The 10,071-nt window shown below is 35.4% G+C and overlaps 1 protein-coding gene across 4 annotated transcripts in view; it reads right to left on the bottom strand.

The window, feature by feature from the left end:
• The window catches only part of LOC106463649 (pseudouridine-5'-phosphatase-like), a 24,355-nt gene that overhangs the window by 11,478 nt on the left and 2,806 nt on the right, over nucleotides 1–10,071 (bottom strand). The gene's annotated exons all lie outside the window — the stretch shown is intronic.

Below are 10,071 nucleotides of genomic sequence, written 5' to 3' on the forward strand. Positions count from 1 at the left end.
GACATTACTAGCATCACAATCCAGTATGTACAGCAGTGTACGAAGATCAAGAATGCAGAAGGTCAGTTTGATGCAAATTTTACCTTACAAAATGCGTGGGGACGATTTCCATTTGAGCCTTCTCGTTCACTAATTCAGTGTGGGAGTAGTAGTGGACAACCAGAAAAAATAAAGTTTGCAAAAACCATAGATGTTGGAGAGGGTCTCAAGTTACCGAAGTACACTCAGCAGTTTCTTCAAGGTGCTCCTGTATATTCTCGTATTCTTTTCATGCCCAGTGGAGATTCATTATCACGATTTGGAGCTTTCCACTGTGAAGTCACTAGTGGTGGGGTGACAACCAAAATTACAACATTGAAATTACCCCCTGAACGTATTGCTGAATTTGAGCCAGAGGAGACATACATTGTAGTAAATCTCAATCTACCTATAAGATGGCGTTATAGTGGTGGTGACATTATTGAAAAATGGAATGACCAACTGACGGTCACTATTCCAGCTGCCTCACTTGCTGATGCTGGAATTTATGAGTGCTATTATGAGGGTAGAAGAAATGAATTTGTTCATGGAATTTTACGACTTATTGTTCGAGGGTGTGAAGCAGAGAAATTTGGTCTACTCTGGGATCAGGACTGTCCTATATGCTATAATGGTGGAACTTGTCATGACTTGTGGGGAATGTGTGTTTGTCCACCAGGATTCACAGGATTACACAGCTTGTGGTGATAATCACTTTGGGGCTGATTGCACCAAGATTTGCTCACCAGTAGGGAATGTAGACAGCGGTTGTGCCATTCATCTGTTCTGTAAACCAGATCCCACTTCTGACACCAATTTTTTACATCTCCGTTCGTTAGTTAATTTTCCATTAAAACTCTTACCGAAGAAACTTTACCGATACAAGTCCTTTCTTAAATAAAACTGGTTTATTCTTTCCGAATACAACTTTACGATACACTTAATTTCAACAGTCGCTCTATAACAAACGCTATAATTCACAACGAACTTCTCACGTGCTCAACAATATTCTTACTCATTACCTTCCGTTGCTTCTTGGCCGGTCTTATATATATACAAGACTACCCCAATCTAGTAGTCTCCCGACATTTCATGAAGGTTCGAGAAGGAAGTGGCGTGATACGAGCGTCACGTGACCTGCGTTGTCGTAACAATATCTTCGCTGGCACAAAGTTGTAATATGAATATTCAGGAGTTTCTATGGGGTTATGTAAAAACTCGAAAGGTCAAAAGACGACGAAACTACTTCGCTGAATAGTGGAGAGTAATACAGGATATTTGGAACAACAATCCACAATCGTACAATGATAAGTTGTATTGTAGCATGAAAACCAGGTGTAATGTAATAATAAAGAAATGAACGTAATTTCATGAAGCATTTATTAGACGTTCTGGAATCTTCAAAATTCGATCTTTGGTAAGCTATTGATATAAAAGTACACAGTGGTAAATATATAATATAATTTCATTCGTGTTGTTCTTTATTATTAAATTACGTTTTCCGAAAAAAAAATTAATCAATTACAAGTATTAGTAATGCTCAGTGAAAAGCTAAGGGATCACATAATACTAATGCATCGTATAACTTATTAGCTGCATGTAAACTGCATGTGTGCATTTTTATAAGTAGTGTGCTATGGACAAGTCTAATGCATTTTCACAATCTGGTGGGAGAATGAACCTAACACGATAAATAACACTTTTATTGTACAGAAATCAGACCATATTTGTTTAAACAATTATCTTTTTGAATGCTGGCGTTGTACTAATATTCATCTCTAATTATTACTAATCCGTTGTTTAGCTTAAAATTATCATTGTAGGAAGTATAAATCGGAAATGATGCAGTCCAGCAATGTAGATAAGATCTTTGGTTTGATTTGTTTTGAATTTCGCGCAAAGCTACACGAGAGCTATCTGTGCTAGCCGTCCCTAATTTAGCAGTGTAAGACAAGAGGGAAGGCAGCTAGTCATCACCACCCACCGCCAACTCTTGGGCTACTCTTTTACCAATGAATAGTGGGATTGGCCATCACATTATAATGCCCCCCCACGGCTGAAAGGGAGAGCATGTTTGGTGTGATGGGGATTCGAACCCGCGACCCTCAGATTGCGAGTCGAGCCCCCTAGCCACCTGGCCATGCCGGGCCAGATAAGATCTCTATAGTGTACCATGTCCAAGAGTGAATGCATGTTCTTAATGCCTGAAGTCACTACCTTGTTTCTGCACTTTTTGGTATTGGTCATCCCTACATCATACTTAATTTTTGCAATTTAATTTTATTACTTGTAAACTTAACTCACTGCTACGTAGTAGTTTTCCTTTTTATTATTTCCCCACAAAAATACGTGTGGTAGAAGAACAAAACAATATTACTGTTATACAAGCTGTAAAATGGCAATTATGTGCTCAAATAATGATATAACTCAACTTTAGCAGTTACTTATAAGCATTATAGAGTAACAGATTGAATGCAGTGGCCATTATTTTCTAGGCCCATCCCTACATACTGAGCACTACCATGCTTAGTAATAGCCTGTTTCCAAGTGCTCTTAAAATGCTTTTCTGGCATACTAAAGCCATTGCAAAAGGTGCTCTCATTTTTTGGCTAGCATGGGAGAAGAAGAAAAAAGATGATCACTTTGGCTCTTTACCTACTTCTCAGTTCTCCACTTTAGCAACACTTTTCAATAATATTGGGAGTCTCATGAGCTGTGAAAACTAATTATGGCAATTAGGTGCTCAAATAAAGCTATAACTCAACTTTAGCAGTTATTTGTAAGCATCACAGAGTAATACACTGAATGTGGTGGCCATTTTTTTCTTGTCCCACACCTACATACTGAGCACGTCTGTGCTTAGTGATACAGATAACAGGAATTCAGAGTACTGCTCACAAAATTTGTTTCTGATTTTAAGGCATCAAATACCCACCTGGGTATAACAACAACATACTAGCACATAAATACAGGTGATGAACATCTTAATGAAAAACCACTATGCAGGCTTCTGTGGAGAACCATGGTTACTTCCAAAATTGTTACTGAGTATTTGCTCATGGTTGGAATAATACAACTTTTGGAAAGTTCTTGGCCATCTCCAATATTGGTTGTGAAGAAGAAGAAGAGAAAAAATACCAGAGTCTGTGTAGAATTGATGCAATAAATAGACAAAAGTCTGATTGAAAGACATGCATTGGTCAGTAAACTAAATGTGGCTTCTGACTAATGACCAGTTGAATTGATGAAGAAAGTAAACATACAGTTGCTTTACATCATATTGAAATGAGTTTATAAGTTCACTTTCATCGAGTTGAACTGTGTATTCTAGTATATAATTTGGTATTTTAGTGCATAATAGATATAAACTCAGAAGAGTATGCACTGATTCACATGTAAGTGGAATTTCTCAGTCGCATAGTAGGCTGAGTTGGGGTGTCAAATGATCTTGTGTGGATCACAATGGTAAGGAATAACCAGAGTCTCTTACCTAAAAAAAAAAAAAGACTCTACCTCTCTAGGTTTCTCATACTTTAATTATTGGCCAGTTTCTTCAAGATAGCTTCATCAATGTCTGCATTGGCAAAGTTTGATATGCACTTTGGACTGATAGGTTTATGTGAGCAAGCATTTCAGTCCATGAATTGTATTTTTATCTAAGTAATAGTGTTGGCTTAATCTCATCAAGGCTGTCAATTCATCCTGGATACTGATGCTAATGACAGTAGAATGGGAGTGGATTGTCACAGACAGAAGACAGTATGGAGCATGTACCTGCACATGTGAGTCATACACTAACAGCTTTCAAGTGCTAATGCTGTATGACAAAAATATAGATGCTTGCAATTAAACTACTTGTCAAACATTATTGCCACTACTTATATGGTACAAAGATCATTATTAAATTGGACTATGTATCATCAAAATAGCTGATAAACTTTAAAAATCAAGATGATAAAATTGCACATTGGATAACACAAGTGCAAGAGTTTAACACCAACTACTGCATCAGCAGTGACAATGGAACTATGTAAGTGGTGGCAATCCTACTTATGAGTAACACTTCAAATTACTAGCCAAAAACTTAAGGACAATCAACCAAAAAAACCCAAGACATAGCTGGGGCCCTAATAGTTATGAAATGAGGTGAAGAACAACTGAAAAAAAGGTGAATGTAGTTTTAATTCACATAACACCTTACACAATTAGTTATAAGTGTAAGGATGGTGTGTTGTACCATAATTATTAGACACAGAAACACAGTATCTAACCTGTAATGCAGCTAGTAATCAACATAGCTTGAAGGCATGAAATACTTTGGATTTTGTATAATGCCAGGAATGGAGGGCAATAAAGACTGACACAGATATCCATAATTGTTTGTAAGCAGTTTTTCTGACCACACACAAGTAAAGACACTGTAGCACGTGCACTGCTAAGAGAAACAACTAGACACATCATGGAGAGCTCCAACAGAGTGTTGTAAGTTCTTTTCTGTGGATAGTCATCAAGGATATAGCTAATCTCCTGTTCAAAACTGATTAAATTATTAAGTATGTGCTTACTGTTAACAATTACTTCACTAAGTGGGCTAAAATGTATTCAATGGTTGATATTCTAGGACAGTCTAACAATGAACATGAATAACATGATTCAGAACACCTGGAGAGATGTATATGAATTAAGAAAACAGCTTCAACAGCCAGATGTTTGCAGAATTCTGCAAAGTTTTGGGTATGGTCAAAATGCATACTTCACTATATCATTTTCAGTCTAACAGTTTGACTAAATGGAATATGTTAACAAATCAAGTGAACTCTGAGTGAAACAAGTGGGATGAGCACCTAATATAAGTCGTGATGGCACGTTGTGTAAATAAACAATTGATTTATTGTTCCTTGAATCTTCTGATATTCAAGCAAGAAGTGATCACCTAATGGATTTGATATCTGGTCCTCCTCCCACTGCATATACACTGCAGAACCCAAAGAAATAAGTAGAATGGCTGCATCTTCCAATAGTTAATGTGGATTAAAGTGTTTGGTCAAGGTAGCTGTATGTTACTATGATATGCAAGTATAATGCACACACAGCTTAGTTCTTGGTGTGCTGGTCTGTATCTTACTTTACTTACCTTTTTACTTAATTATGTTCAGTCATTAATTCTGTAACCCTGAGTCTATTTATTATGAAATATATCTTATCCTACTTATTATAAGTTTCTTTTTGACTGCATTTTATTCTTTCTACTTTGAGTTAATCTAGTATTCCTTCTTATTTGCATTATATTTAATTCTGAATATATTTTTATTTTAAACTTATCCTGAATTACAGTTTGATTCAGCCAGATTTGGTCTAGAGGCTAATACACCAAAATGTGAATCCAATAGCCTACTGATTAGAGAAGCCCAAGGCCTGGTAGTAGGTGCTTGATGATAATAATAAGCTATTAAAGATTAAAAATATGCTGAAACCAATACAGAGATAAACTCCTAGGGAAATATCACAATCATTCTTCATATAGCAAATGTGATAACCAAGAAAATAGTAACACAAATAATTAATATGCAGAAAATTCAAGTTACATCTTACAAACGAAAATATGTACAAACCAAATAAAAACCATGTAATAAATAAAGCCAGAAGACAATATAACAAGTATAAGAAATACTCTTGGGAAAACATTTGCTTTTAATTCCAATACAGGGAAGGATGGATCTCAGAAAAAGGCATTTAAGTAGCTTTTTTAATTTTAATAATTTGAAAGCTATTGCAAGTTCATAGCAGTAAATTCATCTAGTTAATATTAGACAGTGGAATAGTCACAAAAAGGATAAAGAGTGTAAAAAAATAAGATAAACTTTTACCAGAGCTTTATACTGCAGGATTTTTGTGTCACAAAGTGAGGTACTATTCTGATCTTGTCACATAAAAAGAAAGGTATTAGGCAACTGTTTGTGTTAGTCTTTTTGTAGCTTTGTGCAAATATCTGAAACACACAAATAAAAAAAAATTTGACTCACAGTTAGTTATTCGTCAATTTACTTTAGTCCTGAATGTCATTTAGTTTTATCTTTCTCAGTTCATCTATTTTGTGTTTTACATGTTCCTATTAAGTAGATTTGTTTTCATTATTTTCAGTTTTTAAATATACTATTTTATTTTCAGTATAAAATAATAACATTCACATTTATGATTAGTTTACATTCTGAGTTGATCTAAATGTTTATTTTTAATTTCATAATTTTGTTTAGTTTTACTGGCTGTTAAAGCCTTTTCATTTAATACTTTTGGATTTTTGACTGTGAGTACATCAAGGATATCATTAGTGCTGTCTAAGAATGTGCCTGGTGTTAAAGGCTTTAATTTGAGCATTTAAAGTTAACTTTTGAAGGTTTGAGCTCAGAAGAATTGAGGTAAAGAAGTGTTTGTGGTAGCCAAATTTTACCCTTCTATAACTCAGAAAGTATATATATACTCTGATATATCTAGGAACGTTTTTCCATGGAGGTGTTATGCTCTCAACTCTCACCTTTTAAACAAGGTGTTTGTGATAGATGTGCTTCAGTTCTCACCTTAGGCAAATATTACATACCATAATGGTAATTCTGTAGAGCTTGTATACACTTGCCATGCTTCTGTACCATCTCTCTCTCTTCCTTGGGGTGCTGGAGAGATTTGTGTAAGTTAGTAGAAGCTGTGAATTCATGTTCACTTGATTGTGAACAATAAGAAGGGGATCACTGATACAAATAATATAGGACCATAGTCTACCACAATTGGACTTTTATTTGACCTAAAAATATTGTATGGACATAATCCTTCTGTTCTTTATGGAGTAAAGGCAATTCTTCAATTGTGTTCTTCCTCTACTCCAGCAGTCAGAACAGTTCCAATGATATACATTGTAAAACCCCAGCAAGTTTTGTAAGCACATAAGTAATAAAGATTTCCCCCCCTCTTTTTCATTGCTATACACATTTGACTTATTCTGTCATAACTAAGTCTTTCCAGGCCTCCCATATTTCAGACTTAATACTTACCTGTTGGTTCCATTTTTACCTTCACCATTTGTCTAATAGATACGCTTCATCTTGCTAATGTGCTGGCTAGTTGTAATATTTCTGAAGCATGTTTTTGGTCCTATCTTCTACAGCATTGAATATATAACTAAGATTTTGCCTAGTTGCTTTTTCAGACTTTGCTATGAGGCCTTTTAAACTGAAATTTTCACAACCTAGAATTCACATTTCCCTAGTATCTTTCTAACATCAAGAAACTATGTTCTTGGGTGATTCACTGACAAATCAATTAACTGCTTCTACCTACCAATAGATAAACAAGTGTGCAAATGACAAATACCTATCTTAGCATAAAACAAGCAGATACAATAATATTTACTTCTGCTTCATAGTAAGGCATAATGGATAAATTGGAATGACTAACTACACATACTAGCTTTATACCCGTGCTCAGCTGCAGGGTTCAAAGGCCCTCCTCATGACATACAAAGACCCCAATGTACCAAGCAACCTACTCTATTATCCCCAATTACTTCTATAGATACCTAGAGGTGAGGAGTCTCTGCTCAAAACAAACTGTAGTATTTTTAGGTAAAACTGATTTCCCAACAAGTATCAGATAGATAAACTCACATAACAGCAGATTTGATCAATAAATAAGAACAATATTGTATAATTGATAAATTGACTAAGTTTTAAGTTGTATGACAAGTTAACAGATTGGTCACATTTGAAGGACAGTGAAAACAATCTTTATTTAGCAAGAAAAGAAAAAAACAGTGTGTACCAGTGTAAACAAGTGGACAGTTGTCTCTACTGGATTAGTAAATAGCTCATCAGCTTTCCTCAGGATGAATCTCTGCCAAGCTAGTCACAATGAAAACCAACCAGAACTGAGCTAAGAAAACATGCCTGTTTTCAACAGATAACCTTGGCTTCTTTGTGCAGTCAAAACATCACCTCATGAATTTTGTTCTCTCACAGCATTGGTAGGTTGTTTTGTTCAACTCTACTACTAAAATATATTACACTACTAATTCTTTCAACCCTTATGCTATATGTTACTGCAACATTCTCTTGGGAAGAATAGACATTACCAACTGTAGAGAACAAGGCAAAAAGCAAGTAGAACATGGTAATATCAACAACTTTTTGAACCATGTGTTTATATTCAAACTGCATAGAAACTAAGAAATGAGAAATTGAAAGTTTCCTATGTCATTAAAGCAGGTAGATAACATATGTCAGCATATCACTAAACCACATTAGGACACCTGCCAACATTATCTGAACATGTGTGCCACATTTGGTTGCAATAGATAGAGTTGGAATCATAGTTCCTTGCAATCATTAGTTGCACAAACTAAGGATAACTGTAACTGGTGGAGGTTGACAATCAGAGGCACATCCAGTTCTTTTCAGCTGATTATCTATGGTCTGAACCAGAGATGAGGTTGCTGTGCTATGACTGGCAAAGGACTGGGAATCCTGTGGAGACCTTCCCAAGTGTACAATGACTCGACAAGTGCCAAATTCCATGTCAACAACCTTTAGTTGTCCTTGCTTTCATACATTCTTCCTCTTGGCCTTTGTGAGTACATCTATGTTTAGAATAAGCCATTCTTTCAGTAAAAGCATTTCTTTAAATTGAATAACCTCAAGAGATCAAACAAGAGCTCATATGGATATTATGTTTTAGAAACTCTGCAATAAATTCCGATAGCAATGGATGAAAATTTCTCTTTCCTATTTACTTGTAGTATTTTAAGCTATACTGGATAAATCTCTTTTGAACTAGTAACAATAAAAATCAAGTAGAATTGAATGAAAAAAGCATGTCTGAGTTTGATAGATACTGTTCCTTGTCCTGTCACTTCTTGAACTTTATTTTCTCTCACAGCATTGATCAGATTTATCATTCAGACAATATAAAAATCAACCAGCAAAAGATATTGCAATGCTAATCCTTTCAACTCCTATGCTATATGTTACTGCAACATTCTTTCAGGCAGAATAGACATTACCAACTATAGAGAACAAGGCAAAAAGCAAGTAGAACATGGTAATATCAACAACTTTTTGAACCATGTGTTTATATTAAAACTGCATAGAAACTAAGAAATGAGAAATTGAAAGTTTCCTATGTCATTATAGCAGGTAGATAACATATGTCAGCATATCACTAAACCACATTAGGACACCTGCCAACATTATCTGAACATGTGTGCCACATTTGGTTGCAATAGATAGAGTTGGAATATGAGTATAGTTTCAAACATGGTGCCTCCAGGCTCCATAGGGGTGAAAAAATACAATGTAATTTACCAAATTTGGATTCAACAATCCTGAAAACTTATTCCTAGACCCCCCCCCCTCTCATCATGTTTTGGTGATCTTCTGGGTAAGTTTTAAACCCTTCATTACAGATTGAGGGTATAGTGATCTCAAGAGGTTGTACCTGAAATAAAACCCCATTTGACACATATCCCTGGTACTTGAGCATATTTCAAAAGTGGCACATTCAGAATCCCAAGAAAAGCCATGAAATGCAAAATCTGATGCCCTAAATACCCACTCCCAGACCCTCATTATGCTTGGGTGACCTTCTGAATGCATATTTTCCTCCTTTGATATGGGTCTATGCCCTGTAAATAAGGTCACTTGCAGGTCACCCTGCTAAGTTTGGTTCTGCTAGCTCCAAAAACCATAGGAAGTGTTGGAGGACAAACAAATTCACAAACACACAACATGAATTAACATAGGAACTACAGATTTTGTATTTTGACATCTTATATTAAAAAGAGAAATTGATGAACCAAAAACCAACTTTGTCGAAAACGTAAGTCTCTCTTCAGCAACATATGAATGTAAAATTTACACGCATACAAAACTGAAAGTAAAAACTACAAAGTTTCAAGATGGCTGGAGACGGCTTAAATGGGTAATGAAGAAAAACTTTAATATAAGTTTAACATGACAGCAAATGTACAACGTTTCGACAAGGTTTTGTCATCATCACCTGATGATGACA

This window comes from Limulus polyphemus, unplaced genomic scaffold, assembly GCF_000517525.1.
Source record: "Limulus polyphemus unplaced genomic scaffold, Limulus_polyphemus-2.1.2 Scaffold1453, whole genome shotgun sequence".
Lineage (NCBI taxonomy): Eukaryota > Metazoa > Arthropoda > Merostomata > Xiphosura > Limulidae > Limulus > Limulus polyphemus.